Source organism: Oenanthe melanoleuca, chromosome 2, assembly GCF_029582105.1.
Source record: "Oenanthe melanoleuca isolate GR-GAL-2019-014 chromosome 2, OMel1.0, whole genome shotgun sequence".
Lineage (NCBI taxonomy): Eukaryota > Metazoa > Chordata > Aves > Passeriformes > Muscicapidae > Oenanthe > Oenanthe melanoleuca.
Genome location: NC_079335.1, coordinates 111601867 through 111626030, shown reverse-complemented (window position 1 = coordinate 111626030; position 24164 = coordinate 111601867). Strand labels below are relative to the sequence as shown.

Below are 24164 nucleotides of genomic sequence, written 5' to 3'. Positions count from 1 at the left end.
CTGGCAGCATCTCTTAGGCCTTCATGCAAAGACTTCGTGCCCTCATTTTTCACTTGAGCTAATATTTTTTGAGAACTCTTAAAATAATAAAAATAAAATTAGTTTAGGGTCAGTACTTAAACCAAGAGCCCCGGCTCACTCAAGAGCACTGATTTATTATGGAATGAGGAAGGATAGAGATGGAAAACATTGTTCAGACTTATGTTTAATCAGACCAAGTGCTTTTAATTAGCTGGAGAAGAAGATTGTGAACATTTCTATTTAAGTGTTCCTGCTCAGAGAAATACTTTCATCATTAGAAAATGATCAGCTCTCTTGGCATAAATGAAGAACTCCTTATTGGTGTCTTTTAACATACGATGTCTTTTAAAATTGCATATTCAATGTAATAACAAGGAAGATGAAGCACATGATAACTTCTAGCTTTTTCTTTCTCTTACTTTATTTTTTTAAAGCTTGGGTAGTAATTGAAGTATAATTAGAGAACTTTCCTTAGATCTGGATCTATTTAATTGATTTAAGCATGACTACACAGAAGATTCATTTCAGTTGTTGGTGCTTTTAAATCACATAAAGACATTGTTCTTACTCTGTTGTTTTTAAGCTGCTCATAAAAGAGTATTAGAAATGTAATCAAGACAAGGATGAAGTATCAATGTGGTATTTGCATCATTAAAAATTAAAGTTAAGGGTATTACTGAGTTATGTTTTGACATTCAGTGAAATGATACTTTACTTTCTACAACACTTCTGTTGCAAATATTTTATAAATGTGCAAGGAATATGCAGCTAATGTCACTAGGGACCTTTTTTTTTAAGTTCTCACCAGAATCAGAGAAGCAAAATTTTTTTTTACTAGGACTAAACATTTATTGTCAAATTTGAATTTTAGGAAAGTACGCCTCTTCAGAATTAAGTATGAGATGATCCTAATGATGTTTGTATAAAAATCAGTACTCCCTCAAAGACACACAGAATAAAATGTTACAAGTTTCATAATACTAGGGATCCCTTGTAGGAATATTTAGATTGTTACTTCTAGAATGTTTCCCTGGACAAATTATTTTTTATCAATCAAAATCACTTTTTTTTCTCCTCATTCAGTCCAGGTGCATGATCCCTTTTACTTCATCAATTTGAGCCAAATAAATCTTTTCCTGACATTATTTGGGGACTTCCTATATTGAGTTATAGTGTATTTTCTGCTAAATAAAAAAGTGTCTCACAAAAGGGACATAAGCCAAGCACATGTGATGCTCTGGTGGTGACTGGCCATGGCCAGAGTCTGTCCCGTGGTAAATGTCATTTGCCTTTGTTTTATTCCAGGACAAATTGTTTTGAATGTCTTTGTATTTCTTTGTATTTGTATATGTGTGTACAAGCAGTATGTGTGGGAAGGAACTCCTTAGCCTTCTGTCTGTGCAAAGATGCTCTCCCCCACCAAAGACAGAAAAGGATCCTCTGGCCAGTGGGGATAAGGCTGAGGAAGTGGTTTCATGATGGATTTAAGCCTATTTAAGTCCCTGGGGTCACTGAAAGAGTTTGTCCCTCACTCTCCTTTATCCGTCAGCCATTCACTGCTGCCTCTCTCTGTATCAGCACACGGCTTGTCGGTTCAGAGAGTTGCTTTAGCTAAAAAAAAACCTTTTTTCTGTAGTCAGATTAATTTTCAGTCCAGCTGCGCAGCTGCCCGAGCACTGATGCCAGCACAAACAAGAGAGCTGGAGCACACAATCATGGACAACAGGGAGGGCAGGACTGCTGCTCTCAGCAGCAGTAAATAAGGTGAAGTTATTCAGGAAACTGCAGCCTGTGTGTGAAACAAAGTCTCAGTATAATTACAGATTTATTTCTTTCAAATCCTTGTGCTTGTGAGTAATCCTGAGTGAGCAGAACTGAGTGAAATTTGCCATTCATTCTTTTCTTTTATTTTAATTCAAAATATTTTTTCCAATAAATCAGGTTGTTTTACTGGAAATATATATATATATATATATATATATATACATACTGATATCTTTTTTCTCTTAATTAATTAAAAGGAGGTCTTTTTATTTGGTTGGGTTTTTTTATTTGTTCGTAGGGAAGGATTTCAGTTACTCATTCTTAAATATTTTGTGATTGACTGATTGTTCTCCCTTTCCTCCCCCCCCCCATAAAGGAGCTTTATATCTTCATGTTACAACTGGAAATGAGACATAATGAAATTAATTGACTCTTCTGCCCTGTTTGATGACCCAGGAGCCTCTGACAGTCAGGAGCTGAACCCAGATCTCTCAGATTTCAATACAGACTGGTATGAATACAGCCAGAGACCCTAAAGCCACAACATGTCCTTTGAACAGATTACCCCAGCTTTTTCCAGGAGCTGTCATGGAAAGCTGTTGCAGCAAACTGGCCATGGGTCTCCCTCTTGCTTTAATTACAAAGAAAATAGATGTTTCTCCATTTAGAGTTGATCCTGTAAGTTTGTTAGGCGGTGGAGCTCCTGGGATCAAAACATTTTTCCCTTCAGTTTCCCTCACGTGGGAGAATTATGGTCTGTATCAGAAAAATTAATTAACAATTTGAGTGGAATTTTCAAATTTAGATGTTACCCACACTGAGGAGAACAAAATTAACTCATTTAATGTGAGATTTTCCATTAATTATATAATTAGCCTCCTGGCACTTTGGAAGAATTTAATATGAATACACAGTTTAAGTCCAGAAAATGGTGTGACCTTTTTATGGGTGAAGTGGGGACTTCTGCCTCTGTCTTTCTTTCCCCTCTTCTGGGTTACACTTGAGCTGCAAGGTGCAATTTACTAGAGGCAAGGATTATCTGAGAATATTACCATTACAAAAGATTAGGGGAAAATGAAACAACTGGAGAGATGAAGAGAGACTCTCAGGCAGAGCTTGTGTCTGTTTAACCTAGTACAAGAAAATAAATAATACTGTTCTGTACTGCTGTATTTTCTCAGTTTCTTTATTTCTGTCTCTTTTTTCTTCCTCTGGATTTACAGGCCTTTAGCTGAGTGTTGGTTGTGCAGTGTATTCTGGGCAAAGAGCCTCTCCTATGGGCAAAATTATTTCTAAATACATTTGTATCATGTTGACAATCATCATGTGTATGTGGCCTGTAAAAAAAAAAAACACCTCTTGGGGTGTCCCTGAATATCATTAACAGAGATAAAGTGAACTATGTAACACAGGTACACGTTGCTTTTTTAACTGATTGATGCCTGGAATAAATGCAATAGTGGAATCTATTTCACTTTTAAAATACAGGAGTAGTTTGATATGTAGCATCAGGGTATTTTGCTTTTTAAACACGAATTGCTCTGGTCTGTAACAAAAGCCTTTTAACTTTCTAGGACATTATAGAAAGTTGTTCTTTTGTTTTAAACTACTGTACAGCTGAAGTCTGAGAAAAGATGGGTATTGGTCTGAAGTGTTACAAAACTTCAGCAGAATTCATACATGACCAGGATCCTTCTGGAAAGGCTCTGCAAGGTGTGCTTCACTTATTGGGCTGGAGCAAACTCAGAAAAGGTTTCCTGTGCTGATTGCTGCCAGTTCCAGAGTCCAGCTTTGAAGCTCAGAATAAAACATGCATTTGGGTTAGTGACTGAGCACTTATTAAAGAGGTTTCTTGAATCATGACCTGAGAGTCTAATTTGGGAAGTGCTGGGCAGCCACACCTTGGCCTCAAAAGTATTTGTGAGGTCTTCACATAAAAATGTCTAATATAGTTACTCAAAACCCCAGACTTAAATAAGAGACTGGCTTGGTAGTTTGAGCCTGAACTTGCTTGTCAATGACAGCTCATATATTTGTCAACATTCTTCAGGCATATTTTTGGAAATCTGAAAAATTTGCCTTCTACTAGTTGCAGTTAGTTTGATGGCAGCCAGGAATTCTGCTGCATAAAAACACATCTCCTGTCTGACCTTGAGGTGTGTTCTCTTTTTTGGAAGGGAATTTTCCTCACCAGGACTTGCTGTTACCAATGGGGACATAGCAAAAGTGTCGTACAAGTGTTCCAGTTCAACTAGATTGGACTCACATAATGGTATTAAGTTTTTTGCCCATGATTTCTCAGGGAGAATACATCAACATCTTATTTTGCTGTAATGCTGAAACTTATTAAATTACATGATGCTTGGGTCTATTCCTGGAATTTTTTTGACACACAGAATTTCTGCATTCAAAATAAGCAGGATATTTACACTGGTGAGCTAAAATACTTAGCAGAAGAGGTTTCAGTCTTAAATCAACTGAAGGTACTCGTGACGTTTTCTGGTTTTGGTTGGCTTGTATTAAAATACTAAAAGCTTGAAATTTTTTTTTTTTCTACTGCTTTTTCCTGGTGCATTCCAGAAGCCTTTCTCCCCTAGCAACTCCTCTTTCTAAAGGCCCATAAATTTGCAGAACCTCTTCCTCTTCTTCATATTGTCCTCTCCTTCATATTGTGACAGCCCCTTCCAGCACAAGAAATGGTTGAGCTATACCCCCTCTGCTGGCAAGTGGTTTTATGCATTCAACTAAATTAATCTTATTTTTATTAGAATCAGTACAAAATTCTTTCCAGTCTTGTTAAAGCAGGATTGGGACAAAAAGTAAATGTTTTTGTTCTCTAAGGAGAGAATATGTTCCAAATATCATACAGTTGACTGGAGCCTCTACTACCAACTTGCACATGTTCAGTGGGAATAATATTCAGCCTATTGTTGGCTTAATAGGCTTTGTAAGAAGAATTTGCCTGCTTTATGTTTTATCATAGCCATAATACAAGGGGAAGAAGTGAAGAACTGTGCATATCTGTAGGCTTTCCCCTGTTTCACCTTTATTTTTCCCCCAGTAACCTTGCAGAAAGTCCTGGATATAGCTAACTGCTTCAGTAACCTCTGCAACATAAGGTCTGAATAAGCCTTCCTCCCCATATGGATAGAATTTGAGTCCACACTTATGCAGAATGAGGAAATGAGTTGAATTTAAGTCTCAGAATGGTACATAACTAAAGGTTTCTCATATCCAGTGTTTCAGGATTTTTGTGCTTCTCATTGTTAGGCACCTGATAGAGAATATCTGAGCCCACGACTCAGTTTGTTTCAGCATGGGAATAGAATTTTAAGGTCATTCTAGAATTTGTCAGGGGGTGAGTTTCTAAATAATATGAAGGAAATTAAGAGGTTGATGACTCGTGACACAGCAATTATTAATAGCATGAAACTGGAAATATTTAGAGTGTATTTCAGTGTCAAGCTCTCAGTTGTTTTCTTTGATGCACTTCACCGTTTTGAAGGTAAAATCCCAGATCTTAGTTAAACATAATTGCTATATATATGACATAATTCCATAAGAGTTTCAAAGTAGAACATATCTGTAAATCAAGAACTGCACATTGTTCTTTTCACAAAGTTAGAACTATCACACATATATACAAAAATAATGAAACTGCAAAGTCATCATTTTAACAACTGTGCTGCCTGATGTGATATGGCTTTGTGGATGTGTGACAAACTGTATTTCAGATGCAAGATTTTTGTGCTTTAAAGGTCAAATGTTTCAAATATATTGCATTCCTAATCAACGTTGCATTTTATTTGCCAGCTGGAAATTTACTTTGACTTTGTATGTTAGAGAAGGGAAATAGCTGTGAGCTGTTTTTTGGCACAGTACCATAGTTAGGAACAAATAAAGTAAGGAAGAAGAATGAACTGAGTTATTTCTTGCTCCACAAAATTACTAAGGACAAGAAGATTGTATTTGTCAACTCCTCTGTGTATGTGATAAATGATAAACACATTAAGTCAGCAAATACACACTTTCAGCAAATAGGTAATTCTAGCTGCTGATTCCTAGGTCATGCATTTGCTTGTCAGCAAGCAGGAACCATTGAAGAGGTAATTTGAAATCTTAAATAAAAACCAGGTGCATCTTCTCTGACAGCCTTTTATTTTTGCTTGGAAGGGTAGCTGTCACAGCATGTGCTCAGTGGCCAGCCCTGCTCACTCCAGAGGCTGCAGAAATGTAGAGGAGCCAATTGACCATACTAATATTTATTTAAAGGAAAACATCAAGACACAGAAAACCAAGTTAAAAGGAGTCTGAGGTTAGATGTGCTCTGAAGAGGTAATGCATATGGAAGATACATAATAGTTGTACTGATTTTAGATACAGTATGTGGGAGAAGGTCTCACCATAGTCACATGTTTGTGTGGCCCAATCTCATTATGGGACAGATACTCCACAGTTTTAAACTTTAGAATGAAAATGTTAAAAGAGGTTTCTTCAAGATAGATCTTTTTAAAGAAGCTAACATAGTTTAAGAAGTAATAAATTCTGTCTGCAGTCTAGTCCAAGTATATAATCCATACATAGGCTTGCCAGCATTCATACTTAGCTGAGTGAATGAATGTGATACTGTAAAATCTCATTTAGCCTAATGAATAAACTCTTTATTTTCTATTCATATAGTAAGTTATTCCTGAGGAAGGTAAATGTGAATATAAACTAACAGATCAAATTCAGTGCCTCCTGTATTTTCAGACATGTTCTCTTTAGATGTTTCTATGCCAATATATCACTGTATTGCAACTTTTTGGTGGTGACACCTGCATACCAAATGATTGGGAAGCTGAGTGAGGCTTTCAGGCAGTAAACAAGGTGTCATCTCCTCATAATTTTTGATGTTTTTTTATAAGTCCTGGTTGCTGTAGCCCAGCTCTGCTGTGTCCAGGGCTGAGACCCTTGTAGTGGAACCATCCTCAGCTGTGTCAGCAGTCAGAGCAGGGTAAGGATAACACCCCTGTGACACACCAGGGGCTTCAGGGAGGCTTTTTCCTCCTGACTCTCAGAAATCCCCAGCAATCCCCCTTATGGTAGGTGCACTTGGTTCTGTGAGAGGCAGGATAAATGGTGCCAAGTATCTGCTGAGCTGAACATCAGTACACAAGCCATAGCTTGCCAATTTATGAGGTCAGAAAAATCTTTTGCTTTCTGGAGATTGACAAAATGCAGACCCAAGGTGTTTGCTGAGATATAAATAAGCGACTTGACTGACTTTGATCAGATTTGTCTTTTTCCTTGTAATGAAACATTTTCATTTTCTAACCTTTAATAATGTTTGGAAATGCAGAGCTTTTACCTGCCTCTTTTCGTTCTCTTCCATTCTGTTGCCTCCTCTGAAGAGAGAAAGTTTTTCTGCAGTTTTCTCTAATTTTGCATTGAACCTGGGAGAATTTTTATCATATTCTGTTTTTCTCTGGTAGTGTGTGTTTCTTTACATTGGATCACATTCTGATGGTGCTGATCTTGGGACAGAGCTTTGTGTAATTATCTTTATTCAGCTATTTAATTTTTTACTCCATTGTGAGTTTCTACAGTCCACTTCCCATGGTTTAAAAAAAATTATTTCTGTAGCCTTTTGTTTTCCTAATGATCTTCCTCAGCCAAGTCTAATCCTCAGTAAGCCAGTACAGCTCTGATTGTATCATGGCAATGTTTGACCCATTACTTTAATTTATGAGAGTTTTTTTAAGTATGCATGTGTTAGAAGAGGGGAGGCATTTTTTCATTCTGCTACAAGCAACTCTAGTTGGTACTGACAAACTCTTGAAAGAGTGTATTTTCTGATGAGAACACACTGGGGAATATAAAGAAAAGTAGGTGTTTATTCTAGTGAAAATGAGATCATGGAGATGTATGTGTCCTCTGTAGAGTATGATGTATTATGATTGTCCAGTGTATTTTTAATATGATACAAGGTGCTCTCAATTTCACTGTTTGTGTCATTGGTGAAGATACTGAATAGTATTGGTCCCAGTACAGACCCCTGAGGGGGAGATGCTGCCCATTTTAAGGAAGAAGAACAGAGCATATAAAAGCCTTTTTAAAACTAAAAGAATGAAATTAAATATAATTTCATATTGCCTCTGTTCTGAGGCAAATATGCTGATTTTTTATTATGGTATTTTACCTTACTTTGTTGTTCTGGTTGCATTTATCTGGTTACAGAAAACAAGTGTGATCCCTGTGATAATGGATGTATTTTTCTGAGCTCTGTTTTTAGGAGAATGTATTTTGTGCATTGGTTTTCGTATCTTTTAATCCAGGGACAGAAAATCACAGAGCAGCAGAATCCTCATATGAAAGCTGTTATATTAGTCATCAAGGAAAAATTGCCAATCAAAGTGTGTTACAAATGGCTCCAGTCTAAATAGTGTTTATTCTGCCCATTGACAGAGATTTTTCTTGCCTATCTTAAAGTAAATAGATTCCTTATCAGCAGTGAATCTGAATGTGTGCTGAAGTATTCTGCTCGTTAGAGGTACCACAGTCAGTTTTCTCATTTTCCTCTCCCTGCAGGATGTATTGCAGTGAGACTGAGCCTGCTTCTGTAGTTAAAAAGAATCAATTACAACAGACAGCCACCAGCTCACTTAAGGTGTTGTGTGAGGAGGTTGGGTCTCTTCACCTCAAGCTCTAAAATCTGTTTTCCACTGTTGTACAGCAGGTACAGATGTTCAACACGAGGCATCCTGGTTTTGAGCTTCTGCTGAACAGATGAAAACCTGATTATAATGTTTCTCTGAGCTGATAACAAGTCTTGTACTCTGTGCCTGCTGTGGGTACTTACCACATGCCCTATAACCACAAAAAGCAAAAATACCCCCTGAAAAATCTGAAACTAAACTCTTAAGGCTCTTCTGAAATGCACCATCCTTGGGTAATTGAGAACTAAACAGGCCTTTTTTATTAATGCCTTCTGGTAGTGTACTGCCTGAAAAATAATGCTGTAAAAGAAATTTATTTCAATTCCTAGAATATAACTCTTCACTTTGCTGTCAAAAACAGTAAGCTGCTTCTTGGAATCGTGGGTAGTGAGCATTGTATGTCCTTAAGTAGCTTCATGTGCACAAAGTACTGTTGTTCACCTCCTTGTGTATTTTTAGTGCTGGGTCCTAACATTTGGTAACGACCTGAAGATAATTAATGACTCCTCTTTATAGTACTGTGAATATTTTCATTGGCATCACCCCATAGAAACATATTATTAAGTTTTAACTGTTGTAGAGCAGTGACTGCCAGCTGTGCTGTGTGTGGCTGCAGAGAAATAGTTTCATAAAATTATTCCTTCACCTCTCAGGTCCAGGTATTTTTTGTTGTTTGGGAAGCCCACAGCAAAGGACTAGGCATTGCTCTGAACCTTTCTCTTTTTTCTTCCATGTGCATGTATAAGAAATGTTATTGAATGAATGAATGAATGAAGAATGTCAAGCGTGGGTTGTTAAAGGATTTGAAAATACATTTGGCAAGGGAGCAGCTGCCCACCCCCACTCCTCAGTCAGGAGTTTCTGGTTCTGGGTCAGTCTCTGGTGAGGAGGACTGGTGTGAAATAGTTTAATGTAGCAAACTACTGTCTTTAAAATACCAGAAATAATAACTATAGAATGACTGTGGATGTATATTTAAATATGCATTTTTTGGATGTTGATTTTTGGGCATCTGTGGTGGCTAGCATAACACAAACCTCCCCTGAAAAAAAATGTCCAATGTACATGTAAATACATTTCCTGAGATTTGGAAGGAATTACAAGCCACAGAGCAAGAATATTGTGGTGAGTTTCAGTGCAGGTCCTGAGCACAAAAGGTACAGAGCTGCTTCTGCTCATGATGTGATTACAGGGGTCATAAGTTAGTGTCAGCTGAAGCCCCAAACCACTTGGATTTTATCTGATTCATTAGCAGTGTATTAAACTGAGAAATGTATTCTGGTATTGAAATGTACTCTGGGTAGCTATAACAAGTATGCCAAGGCCATATGTAATGAATAACTATAATGTTTTATAGCTGACAAATGAAAAATACTTGAGGCTATAAGAGGAAAACAGAGATGAAAAGGGATGAAAAAAATACGTGATTTTTATGAGATATGTCAATACAAAACTTTTAAGTGACATTGTTGGGGAATCCTAATTTGCCTAAGTTGAGAAGCATAAATTTAAATTGTATTTGAGGCACTTCCCGTATTCAATCTCTCCTGTCATTTTTTTTTAATATATTAAAGTTCAGACATAAAATTATTCATACAATAAGATGTAGAAACATTTTAGATAAGCTCTCCAAAGCTTGCAAAGCAAAAAAAAAGTTGATTCTTGCAGATTTTCCTCAGTCTGTGAAGTAAAATGTATTTATTTGGTTTATGAAGTCAAAGTAAGGAATTAAATAAGAGCAGTTCTCAACACAAGAGCAATGGCTGTTGCTAATACTGCTTCATTTGCTAAACATAAAATTATTTTTAAACCACTTTTACTACCCACTGTTTATGCTAGGTTGTTTACCACAAAAAAACTGTAGACAATGGCAGAGAGATTTTTGAAGGACATGCTGTGTGTAATTTCTATTTGTAAATATTGTGTTTCTGTATTTAAACACAGTATTTACAGTCACATCCAGGGAGGCAGCTGACTGCTCACCTTGGGAGCACCTCTTATTCACACAGTCATGTTTTTGGGGAAGATAAATATACTTTACCTGTCAATTTCCCAGGACCTCAGTTTCCTTATTTTCAACAGAAAGGGTATTTCTTTGCTCTAGATTTTTTCAGAGGGAGTGACTGAGAGGCAGGGTGGGTTTCTCTAAGGTGGTGTGATTCTTAGACTTTTTGTCTATTTGTGTAGTTTCTGCTGCAGTAGCACAGCAGGCTGGAACATGGAATTGGCATGCTCTTAGAAGTTCAAAAAAAGAAGGAAAAAAATCCTCACTGCAATAAAGAACAGAAAGTTAACCTTGAAACCAGACTGATTATCTTCCCTTCAGTTTACTAATTCATTTTCTCCTGTCTAGTGCTACTCTGTTTGACCTTTTACCTCTGCAGAGAAACTATTAATGTAAAAGCATTTCATTTTTTATATTGTAATAAGATTTGAGTCCTGAACCCAACAGTAATCCCTATCAATGATAAAATTACTTGAAAGTAAGTGTAAAAATGCAAATGAAAATAGAAATAATCTTTAAATAGGGAGTATTAGTTTATGAAGGAATGTACACCAAAAATGTAATACATTTAGATTTGTCAAACAAGTTAATAGACTTCCCAAGTTAATGAGTTCTCTTATTTCACACAGGAACAGACCTTTCATTTCTGAATGTCAGAGATTTGTATTTAAATCATCCTGCACAAACACAGACACCCTCTAGAGCAGTGGGAATGGAAGTCAAGCAACAAGTGTTGTTCATATTTTTATGTGATTCTGAAATATTGCTGCAACAAAAAACTCTTGATCAAAGCTTGGTGGTTTTGGGGACCAAACCACTATACCCTGCATTTTTATTTTGAAAGTTTGGGGTGGGGTTTTTTTGATCATCTGAGGTTACAGTTTTAGAATATTTTTCCTAACATGATAAACTGAAAAAAATTTAAAGTAGGTCAACATAAATTTGAATGTGCAATTATACACACGACTTTTTTTCCACAACTCATTAAAAATAGGTGATTTTAAAATTGCAGGCACAAAATCATGCACATTTTATGTGCTTATAAGTGGTTAGTAAATGCTGTCTTTTGTGCACTGTATTGAAGTCAGTGAGAGTTTTATCCCTGGTATCACTGAAACCCAGATCTACGCTTGAGTACACAGAGCTGAGCCTTCATTTCCCAGGAAAGTTCTGTGTCACTCTCAGCCTCTCTGTTTTTGGGGTTGAATACACCTAGTTTGGTAAATTAACAAGTAGATCAATTCAGTATCATTAGGAAAAGCTGAGTAATGTATTCCATAAGGGGAAGAGTGCTCATGTATTAAACACTGCTGAGTCGACTTCTTCATTGTGTACATCATGTTCTGAGGTTATTCAGGATGAACCATGGACCCTTTGGTATCTTTTACACAAGAGTGTGTCTTGCTATGAGTTAAAATCTGCAGGAAATTTCTGTATTCTGACATTTCCCAGTCACATTTACCACGTTTCACAAGGATGTATGTTCATGTATGTGAGTGCTTTGGGTGGGTGAGGGGGCTGCTTTCCAGAGCACAGCTCCAGTCCTCCATATGCTATACATTTAATTTTAAATACAGCATTTATGTATTTCGAGGGAACTGCACTAACTTGATAGTGTTGCCTGGGGGAGAAAGAAATGCTTTCATGCAAAGATTGTCACGGGTGGTGAAGTGATAGCTGAAAGTAGCTGGCCTTATTAAGCAAAGTTCCTGGAGGTGTTTACATGTCTATGTAGCTGTAAAATAGCCTTTCTTCAGTCCTGAGGTTTTTTTCCCCTTTCTCTCAGTTCTGTGTTTTTCAAGTTTATATATACATTGTTATATGTGAGCTTCTGTTTAGAAAAAGATTGGGAATAAAGACTAAATCCCATTTGTGTTACTTACGTGGGTAGCTCTGTTGCTTTCAGTGTGCTACTTGAACAAGTGAAATACAAACAGATTTAATTCCAAATCCTTTTACTAACCAGCAGGGAAGAATACTCATTGACCATAATAATAACAACTTAGCAGAGTACTAGATGTCATCTATAAATGATGCACATTTTTTAGTCATTAAGTCACATTAAGCAGTTCTAAGTTTTGCCCTCAGCGTAAGTAGTCTGTTGCAATTGCATCTGTCTCTTCACCATGCAGAGAACATGAAAGGAAGATTGTGTTTTACCCTATTATCTAAAAATTGCAAAGCTATGAAAAACAGATTACTATTAATAAACAAAATTTTCTTCAAAAGGCTCTGCATACAGTTGTGAGGAAACAGCTGCTCTCCCTTCTAGAATGTACAATTGGCAAGTACAGTAATTTTAAAAAAGATTATTTTGAAGGCATCAAAAACAGTTAAAGGGGCAGAAACTGTGACAGGAATACATATGCACATTGTTGTGATTCAGTATGATCTGGCAGAGGAACACTTTTTCCTCTTAATATGTAGAGTGGTAAATTTTAAGACTTTCTCAGCAGGGCTGGAATCAGCAGTGATAATCTTAGAGTGTTTGTCCACTGAGAGATGGATTTGTAAAAAAAAAAAACTATTCATTAAATGCAGACCAGCAGAGAGTCTCCAAGTACAGACAACTTGGACAGGAGCCATCTAGGCTAGGACTGTACCAGAGACCACAGGATGAACACTTCTGTAGCTCATGGCCATTTGCTCCAGCTGTTTTCTTTGAATACACAAGATTTAAGCAAGCATGATTAGGATAATAAAGATAAGTAGTAGCACATGATAAAGATAAGTAATAGAGCTCTAGTGTTCATAGGTTAAGCCACATGTTATTTTTGCATTGTGAATTTCTGCATGACTAGTGTGGTATTCTGGGGCTCTCCTCATGGTGGTAGCTCTGACTGAAAGAGCAGCTGTTTGTCACTTAGTGCAGCCAGCCAGTAATACTATGAGTAAATAAACAATGATGAGAGCAGGTATCACCAGCAGCTGAGCCAAGGAGATGAGCTGGAACTGAAAACGGGAAAGAAAACAACACAAATGTAATTTTTATCATGCAAAAAACATCTGTTTGAGTAAGGATTCCAAGTTGTTGTTGCCAAGGAAATTATAATGGCAATTTCAACTGTTGTTGGTATTTTATCTTGATGTAGGCTACATACTCAGTGGTTATAAAAAAACTCACCTTAAAAATGTGATGTTTAATTCTTCTGTGACAGAGTCATCGATTATGACTTACAGATTAGAATGCTGGTTCCCTCTTACTAATTAGAAATGTTGAATCTTCATTAGATAGGGTGTCATTTCTCATGCAGATGATGTGTGAGGCCCTGAAAGTATTGAAAGCATCACCTGAAATCTTGAGAGGAATTTTACGGGGCTCTGAGTTCCTCAGCCCAGCTCTGAGTGAAGACTGCTTTCACCAGCAGGTACCTGCACACTGGGTGTTTGCCTTCCCACCCTGAGAACAGAGGCAGAGCACTTCTCCTCCCAGCCATACCCTTTCATTCTGACCTTCATATGACAAACAGGCGTCCCTTTCTTAAACAGGTTTTGCCATCTTTCTTCCCAGAACCACTTTGTATTTTTCAGTCCTGCTTTTAAATGCAGGCAGGGATGAAACAAAGCCATTTATAGGAGTGGTTTTCTAACTGAAGTTGTGATCCATGGGGCACAGTGGAGGTGTGTGTTTTCTGAGAAGAATGTAGCCTCAGTTGTCCCAGGTGAGCTCTGCTTTACTGAAAAACACATTGGAACAATCCTGTTCTTATAGTGAAGTCTGTGGCATAACCATTTTTGGGACTGTTGTAGCCACACTTGGTAACTCCAGGTCTGATTTTGAGAGGCTTCCAGCCACTTCAGAACAGAAGACTTCCTACATAAGCCCTTTTCTAACCTTTGCCCTGAGGACTTTCCCAAAAGATCCTAGGAGAAAATGACACTGATGAAGAAACAAGAAATTCCTTTATATTTAATTTTCTGTTTATCCTGTCAGGTATCCAGTTAAGTCCCCTGACCCCAGACACATTAAAGTCTTGACAATATTCTGTTGGCTTAGAAGAAGCCACATCACTGGGTCCCAGTCTGACTCTGGCACGTCCCCATTCATTTTGGCAGGTCTGTCAAGTGGTGTAAAGTTCATACCACAGACTTGCTAAGAAAATTGCCTGTAAATGGTGGTTTCTTCTGACAAGTAGTGTGTGGACTGCACTGGGGGCAATCAGTCTCAACCAAGGGTTGAGACGTTTTAAGGTTTCTTTCACCTTGGACCTGTGGCTGGTCTCCATATTTGAAGTAAGAGAGTAATTTCAATTTAAGGGAAAAAGGTTGTGAAAACCTATCCATTTGCCAGTAATTTCCAAGTGTGTTTTCTTCTGTTTACCAGAGATCTGCAGAAATAAGGCAGCCTCTCAACTAAATTGACTAAATAAAAGGAATCTGCTTTTGAAGTATATGGATTTCAGAATCAAATTTCCTTTTTCTGTGCCTGTTGGCTTTATAGGCTTGTTTACTCAGGAGGAAATGACTTGTTTTATAATGTGTTTAACATCATGTTAGTTAATCTGTGCCATAATAAAGAGTTGTTTCCTTGTGTAAACAAGCATTTCACATGTAAGCATGTGGGAATCTCCCACTGAAATGAGGGGGGATTCTGTATCTAAGCCTGTTCCTCTGTTTACAAAATGGACACGAGCAGACTTGTTGGTTTCACAGCTGTATTATATGCTTGAGATAAACTTTAAATAGTTCTTTAAATTTTCTTCTCATTGCTTCCCCTCATTAATATTTTGGAACAGTTTTACAAGCAGTTTATGTGTAAAATTAAAGTCTATACAGTGTCACAAAAGGAAATTTCAGAATTGGGCCGTTCAGAATAAAAAGTTGCAAAATTATCTTGTCACATAAGGTTTCAAAATGTCTAGGCTCTTATTTAGACAACTGCCTAAGGACTCTTAAAGATTACAGTCCTGAATAATCAAGCTTCTTTAGAGGCCATTGGATAAATAATTTGCTGTTTGGGGAAAGATTCAATGACTAGTGGACCAGCTAGAAGACCAGCTTTCTGAGGAAGAAGAATGTGCAGACATTGAACAATATTACTGCCTTGCTTGTAGCATCCATAGTAATCAGAAAGTGTGCGTGTACATATATAAGGAATAATCCTGTCTAAATAATTCTCAGTTACTGAAATGTCTGACTAGTGTAGAATATTTTTAAAAGTAGAGTATTGTAAAGATCTTTTTTGGATACGACTTTAAAAAATTTCTGACATGAAATCAGCAGTCCATTATCTCAAAGTGAAGGACATGTTAGTTGAAGTTCAGTTTGATCCATTCATCACAAATACATCGTGTGTGGCTTTTTTGTCATTTTTCATCATTTCTGATAAAATTTGAGAATTTGCCATAATTTTTTTTCTGGGTGATCAAATCAACGTATCAAATGCATTTCAAATCCAAAGCTGTTCCACCCATTCATGAGAAGTCTTTCTAGTATGTTTGAGCTTTAGTCCTGTCTACCTCTCTCTCCTGCATTGCCTCTAAGGTTTCCACAGAAACTAAAAAGTCAGTGCTGTTTTAAAGAATGCTTTCTTCCCTACTACACCTCTTAAATCTTCCAGCTGCTCTGGGGTTTTTGTGTTATCTGTCTGCACTTAGTCACCTCATCCTTTTAAATCAGATTTAAAATTTAAAAATGCAGTGCCTGGTGGTGCCACCCCACTGTTGCATGTCATGGGTTCTGATTAACTTAGAGAAGAGATAATGGTAAATTACAACTGTTGCCTGCAAAGGGAAATGTTGTTAAATTGAAAAGTAGTTATATTAAATAAATTAAAAATAAATTACAATCCTGGGAAAGAAAAAACTCAAGGAACAGCAAATTAGTAGTAACATGAAAATAATATCACTTGGCAACTTGCAAGATTGGAGGTCGTGTTAGAAGGTCCCAGGACAGCCTATTCATTCTTCTGTAGTGTTTTTCATTCCTGGGTACTTGTGGTTTTCTTGTTTACTAAAATAAGGCTACAAATCATGTTTGATGTAATTTCCCATAGAGACAAATCAGGCTGAAAAATATTTTATCTTTTTTTAAACTATACAGGCAATTTCTGGTAGTTTAAAAGAGCTGGAACTTCAGATACTGGTATTACTTTAAAAGAAAAAGAAACAAAAGATGTGGCAGAAGGGAATTGAGCCCATGGGTGTGTAATAGGAGGCAAATGATTGTTTCCTACTCTGAGCAAGGCAAGCCTTCTGTGAATGGTTTTATGTAATTTTCTTCAGCTGAACAAAGCGGAGAATACTTAACAAAATTGCCATTTTTAAAATCTCATTGTGAATACTCAGCATGCTGTGATCATACACTGTGTAATGGTGTTTGCAGTGAATAAATTGCTGTAGATTGTATAATATAAATAACTATTTTGTGCATTAAGAAGCAGTTCTCTTCATGATGGTTTCTATCTCAGGAATGCTCTGAGGACAGGGCTTTGGAGAATAAAAGCATCAAAGTGCTCTTTGAATAAGCCAGTCTACTAAAGCACTAGGATACTTTTAATAATTTTTAGCAATATTATTTAGAAGAAAATTACAAAATCAACTAAGTGATACTTATTTTGGTCTTAATCTATTTGATATTAATACTGTGGGTCAAAATTACTATTTTTAAGGGCAGTAATTTTTAATGGCTCCCGTGATAGGAGGGCAGATAAAATTAATCACAAGAAAAAAGGATTTGCTTCATACAGACTTTGGGCACATTGACCTGGTGTGCTGCAGGTTTGTTGCAAGAAAGAAAGAGGCAGGAAGCCTAAAGTTAAACTTCATCTCACTTTGGATGATTAATAAATCCCTAGAAATACCTTCCTAAAACTACAGAAGACTTGACAATTAAAAAATGCTGTACCATACTGAATTCCAGTGGTCTCAATAAGCATAAGAAGCAATGTCAACAATACCCTGTAATACATTATTGCTCCTTTGGCAGCTCACTGGGATCTGTTTTCCTATATGTTCTTCCATATTGATTGCAAAGTGTACATGAAAATGGTAGCTGGCTTCAATAAAAAGCACATAATAAAAGAAGGGTATAACCAGTTTGAAAGAATTGCAGCCTGACTTAGAAAAATGTCTTAATATCCTCCTTCCCTTGCTGCTTGCCTAAAAGTACTTTAAAAAAAAATAAAAAAATAAAAAAATAACCAAGATGTTCCTTAATGAAAGATGGTCTCAGACAGAAAACAGAAAGAACTGGAAGAAAGTCTGATTCAAAATTTTCAGCTGAATTCTCTCACTGCAATGGAAACTAAGGGGTGTAGATGATTTGTCTGATGTGTCTCTATTTGCCAAAGTCTTTCTGAGTGACAAGTGGCCCAATCATTTCAACCTCTGTTTCCATTATGAATAACTAAGTCTAATGAAAGTTACCTACTCAAAAATCATACTTACCTCATCTAATACTATTGATATTCCAACATATGTAAGACATAAAATCCCATTTATATTGTAGGGTGACCAAAAATACTGAATCCAGCATAGTCACAAATTCAAGTGTTAGGTCATGGTAAGGCAAGATTTTTCACTAACTGTGGAGTCTGTTTAAAGTAAAATGAACAACTCTCTTAAAATGTAAATATATGTTGTAATTTACTTAAAGAGTTAGTTTACTTAGAGTACTTAGAGTAGATCTCTTGGGCCTCAAATTTAATGCTGAAATTCTAGGTTTGGTCTAGATTAATCTAGTAAGAACAATGAGCATCTTCAGCATTTTAATAATGGCACTTCTTTGCACCATCTAGATAAAGGAATTGAGATGATGATAGCTTTAATACATTATTTAATTGATTAATTGAAAATGAAGATTTTCAGGGGGGAAAAAAAGACATTAAAAATACTATGCATTGTAAAATGGGGGCTTGATTTCTTGAGGAAAATTTAAGTCATCAATATTACAGTTCAAGTTAGCACTTATCTCTAATTCTGAAAGGGTTTATTTCTTTAATTGTTCTTTGATTTTACTGCCTGGAGACCAGCCTGCTAATTTTATTCATAGCAGAGGTATTATTAACCACAAAGCAGTGCCCATTGCCACAGGCAGTCTCAGTGCTCCCTGCTATCTCTTTGTTTTTGTTTTGTAGAAGTGTATTATTTTGGCTGCTGTGGCAACTGTTTATTACATACATTTACCAAAGTATCTCCTGATATCACTGTAGCATCTGGGTAGGCAGCTGTGATTCCCTTTCCCTTCCCTACACCACTGTTGCTGCAGCTCCCACTCTGCTTGCTCCTCTTTTTCCAGGGAAGGAGGGAAACAAAATTACTGTACTGTAATTAACCACCCCTGTACCATTTTTCACCTTCTTCTCACTTCTGGAAAAAGGTGAAAAAATAAAAGGATGTTTTGATGGCTTTTGATGAGGGAAAAAGAAGTGGGGTTTAGCAGGAGTGGGATCTGCATGTGCCTGAAGTGAGGAAGGATCCACCATGGTGAAGGAGCAATGAATTGTCACCATACAAAGAGAAGGCTGGGGAGAAACCAGCCTCAGGCAGAAACTAGCAAATACATGCAATACTACAGAGAATAATAGCTAGTGACAAGGGAGTAGTAAAGCTGGAGAGGTGGTGGATCAGGGTTGCAGAGGAGGGAGTACTGGGACAAGAGCAGGAGGAATTCAGCAGATAAGCTGTATGGCTGGCTCCGTCTCTATCCTAATGCTGCCTGTATCCATTCCACATTTACAGAAACATGGCAGGGGCTTGCAGGACTGTGATGTCACTGCTTCTCAGTGGCACTTTTTGCATTTTGTTGAGTAGGGCTTGGTGGGTTGTGGAGGTGTGGTGAATCACCTGGTGATCTATCAGCATAGCTGCTGCTGATTTGCTTCTTCCCAGATTGAGATTATCCAGCAACAACTCCCCCACTGCTGTCTCATGGTTGTCCCCAACTACAGGGTCAGCCTTGAGCCCTGGTGCAGACCAAAGCAACACTTCTGCTTAGAACGAGTTTCATTTTTGGCAAAAACAGAGAGCAGAGGGTATACTGAGTTTATTTTAATGAAGCTTCATATCTGCTTCTCAGGAGATGTATCTGATTGAAAGCTGAATCTGCAGTCTTCTGCTTTGCCACATCCATCTTCTCCCCTCACCAGCTGTGCTCCTAAATTGCTTTGCCAACTTTTCCATACTTTGGTATCCACTTTGCCCTCTGGGCAAGTGGCTTCCCAAAAGCATTTGCAGGAAGCAGCTGGAGGCAGGATCTGCTCCTGCATATCTGTTAGATGTGCAAGAAATGGGATTGCAAGAAAATGATGTAATATTTAGAAAGGGCCATGATTCTGTAATGAGCTTCTCTCCTCACAGGGAAAGCTCCTAAACATTGAAGCAAGGCCCTGCACAATGAAAGACAAGGAAGAGAAAGAACCTTGCATGTATCCTTCTTTTTCCTACTGTCATGAGTTACCAAAGATAGTTGAGAGGGACTGCATCCTCCACAGACTGCACCCTGGTTCTGATGTGTGTTTCTGTGTGCTAAGGCAATTCAGATTACATAATACAATAACAGGAGTGAATTGCCATAGACAATGCCATGGAAAGAACCAGTGATATCCTGGTTCTGCTTTATTCTTCAGTGTTGTAAAAAACTCACATCCTCCTCAAGAATCTTTCCATTTCTTTCTGAGTCCTCAGGAATAGGAAGGCCTCCAACCAATGTGCTTTCCTGTTCCATTTGGCCTGATCACTTCCCTGCCATGCACTGTTCGTGTATCAGATCTAGAAAACTGGTTGAAGTTAAAATCCTGTAGGTTTTGTGCTACAGGCTTGCCTTTCCCTTGTGTCAAAGAGTATCCACTTTAATTGTGGATACCTGCAGAGTTCAGAGACCAAGAACAGAAGGGAAGACACTGAAATAGTCCTGAATTTCCACCTTACCAGAAACACACTATGAGTTTATACTACCTCCAGTCATGGACACTGGGAAAGCATGTGACCCTCTCATCAAGAAATATAAGGTAGATTAAAAACTATGACATTACTTTGACTAATCTGTTTTGTATGACCACTTGATAATCCAGGTAGACATTCTTATTTTTTTGACCTTCTGTAATTTCACTTTTTGAAATTGTTCTCTGGAAATTAAGTACATTAGTATACAAATGACAGCTGAAAAATCAACAGTACTTTAATAACTTCTCCAGTTAGGTTTTCAACTGCTATATCTCATGGGTGCTGTTGTTTTCATACAACTCTCCTAATAAATTATTTTGCATTTAATATTTTAGGATATTTTAAATGCAGGGAAAGCTTAGTGTTTATAGTGCATTGCACTGGACAAGCAGTTTTTATCAGCACTACTTTCAAGTGGCTGCCTGCCTAAAACAGTGAGGGAATAGAAAATACTCCATGTGGTAAGCATATTTAAAGTAAAGTTCATTCAGCTCTAGTAGCATTTAAAGTGTTTTGCTAACAACTGTAACTGATGTCCATACATTTCACCTGCAAGTATGTGTGGAAGCCATGGCAGAAGTGAAATACAGGAGAGGCAAAGGAGAGTGAAATAAAAAGAAGACCATTTTACATATTTTCACTCCTTTGTCCTGAATTTCACACACTCATATGGATGTCATTCTGGAAGAAAACTGGCTCCATGTCCACCTATTGCAGCTCTTCCACTGAGCAAACCTCCTCAGAGGTGAAATACAGCATTCTGTGGAGGGTCTCATCAGCTGTAGGGGAATACAGACAGCTGGCTCTTGGCAAGCCATTAATAACTTCAAGTCTGTAGGGCTCAGCTGCACCTCCTTGGTCCTGTGTTATGTATTCCACCTGGAAGCTAACACTGGAGAGGCAGGGAACACCAGTTCCAGAGCCACACTCCAACCTCTCTGCTGTTCCTTGATTGCCCCACCCCGCAGAGTCACTGGGTGTCAGCATCTGGGAGGCTGCACTGCTGGTCTGACAGCAGACCTGTCCTCCTGACCACCTCAAACACTTTATCCACTTCCACCTGGAGCTGCCCAGCCGCTGGTACCTCTGCCTTGGAGCTGACTGCTGCAGCACTGGGTTCATCACAGGCAGCACATGTGTGCTCTGGCCCTGGACCAGCTGGATTCAGGACAGATTTAGTCTGCCTTTTGCTGAGAGGATGCACATCTGAATCTGTCCTTCCAAAGGTTACAGAACTTCAGGCACTGAGCTGTTTAGTGCACTTTCTTCGAGATCTGTGGTTTGGTTGCCAGTAACTTTAATAGGGCTGGAATATAAATCATACTGAATGTAAAACATTTGGGCTTCAGTGTGTTGGGCAGATATCCATGAAGAGAGAAGGGTAATTAAATGCTCTTGCATTTTAAACCTTATAGAATGAGGCTATGCCTGAGATCTTGCACATGTGGGAATTTTCTCTGGTGAAGCCTGTTCGGGTTGCTAGTAACGTGGATAAATAAAAGGCTTAACAATTAAGAAAGAAGGAAAACAAAGATAATACACCTGTCAAACTTTTTGTATTATTAATGCAAAAATGAAAAACAGTGATGCTTGTGCATGCTGTTGCCCTTAATACCAGCTGTTGCCTGTGCACATGGGCTGGTATTTCACATGGCTGAGCAGCCCTGCTGCCAAGTAAGCACTCCAACAGGCAGCGTCAATAACAGCAGTCTTCCCACACTCCATACAATTTAAGCTATTCTTCAAATTAATAATAATACTTAATAAAGCTTCATCTCTCATTTGCAAAGAAAACCTTCAATTAATGTTAATCAGCATCCTCAGAGTGTGATCAGGCTGGGCTTGTAGCTGGACGTGCCGAAACAGTTCAACTGGCAGATGGAGCATTTTCCAACTATTCTAATTAATGACTGCTCATTTCAAATGTTAATGCAATTAAATAAATAGGCAAAACAAATAAAAATAATATGCAGTATAAAAATGCCACTATCAGAGAGAGTTATGATCAAAAAAGTGAGCCTTACTCAAATCTAGAAAGAGCCCAGCCATCGCCTCCTGGCTAAATAAGCTCTGAAAGAGCTAGGGCTAGCTTTTGTTACTATTTCCAACATCTCTCTGGGAATGACATTTATATCACTTCCATTTTAACCTGCTGGCATCGACTGAGGAATTGCTTCTTTAAGTGTTAGAACATTTTCCTACAGAAAATGAGAAGGGATTCTTTTCACATATTATGGGCTCTTTTGGTGTTAGATTTAGACTTGCCTTGTTTCTTGTCTTTTCTATTTGAAATAATTGCCTACTTTTTTTTTTTTTTTTTTACGAGTTTTATTTTCTGTGAACATTTTATACCATACCACTGATGTAGGACTGCATTTGTTTGGGCTTAAAAAGAGTTCAATTAGCCCCTTAATGCCTAGTTCAGTCACAATTAAACCTTCCCTGTTGACTCAGGATTGGTCTCTCTAAAGGCAGTGGAGGTGGTTTTAATTATTCATTCTCTGGTTTGTTTCTTACAGCAGTCTCAGCTGTGCTTTATTATTCAAAGGTTAATGCAAACTGAGAACTGGGTAAATTAAATTTGTTTGGCAGCTAGCAACCTGATGTATTATCGACACTGTGAAATATGGATGGCAACACTTCTGCTATTGTGCCACTTAAAAAGCCAGATTTTATCTTTAAAACAGTTGCTAGTTTTGTTACTATGGCTGATAGAAAATGAACGTTCCATAATGTTATAGTCTCTGTAACCCATTATTGTTGAGAAAGCAAGGTAGTTTAGAAAGCCAAGAAGCATTTACAGCTATTACAGAAAATGGATGTAGGTACCATGACTAATGAAGTGCTCTGCACAGGACTGAGTCGTGCAGCTGTATTCAGGGAATCCTGCAGTCAGAAGTTTTAATGAAGGGAGCCCAAGGAATTGCAGGTGAAAGTGTGTTTTATTAACTTCCAGTGAACAAAACGAATAGTTGAGCAGTGAACATGACATGATGTCAGATAATAATTGTATGCCTTGGGTACATTGGGAGGCATGGAGCACAGCCAAGAGCTTTCAGCTGTTCTACACACAGAGTGATTCCACAAACCCCTGCATGCTGCAGAAACCTTCACTGCAAACATAACAAGAATCGTTTCACAAAAAAATGCCTTAAGACAATGCCACATCACTTTTTTGAGATACCTACCAGCACTGCCTTCCTCTAAAAAATATTAATTAGATACCTAGAGGTCACCATTCCAATTGATCCTAATTAAAATCCAGTGTCAGTGACTGTAATCATCAGGCTGTGAATGGAAAAGAAGTCTTCATATGGTTTAAGAGGCCATCCTGAGTAAAATGTGAATTTGTATGGACAGGCATTATATTGTATGAAAGGAGGCTCTACTGGCTTTTAGAAGAGTCATGCCCAAGAACTTTTATTAGTTAATATTTTATTTCATCTTTTTCAGGAATTCACCATACAGGTGAAAGATTTTTCTTGCTCCATACAGGATTATGTTTTGTATATTTTAGATATAATTTCAGTACTGTGCTTTTAACCAAGGACTTTGAATTAACATAATCCAACACTTCCGATTTGATTTAACATAATTAACATAACCCACTTCCTATTTATATTATTTTTAGGATAGGACAACGATTGCAGAGGAGACCTTAGGTTAGGAACAAGTGCAGCTGCAAGGTTGGTTGTACCCAGTCTTTAGTACAGTCTGTGCTGTGTAATGTGTGTAATTACACTGCTGCTGACTGAGGAGGTAGGTGGATGAGGAGGTAGGTGAAAATAGAAT

At 37.7% G+C, this 24164-nt stretch overlaps 1 protein-coding gene across 2 annotated transcripts in view; it reads left to right on the top strand.

Moving 5' to 3' along the window:
• The window catches only part of LOC130249872 (ubiquitin-conjugating enzyme E2 E2), a 196125-nt gene that overhangs the window by 136392 nt on the left and 35569 nt on the right, over positions 1-24164 (top strand). The window lies entirely within an intron of this gene.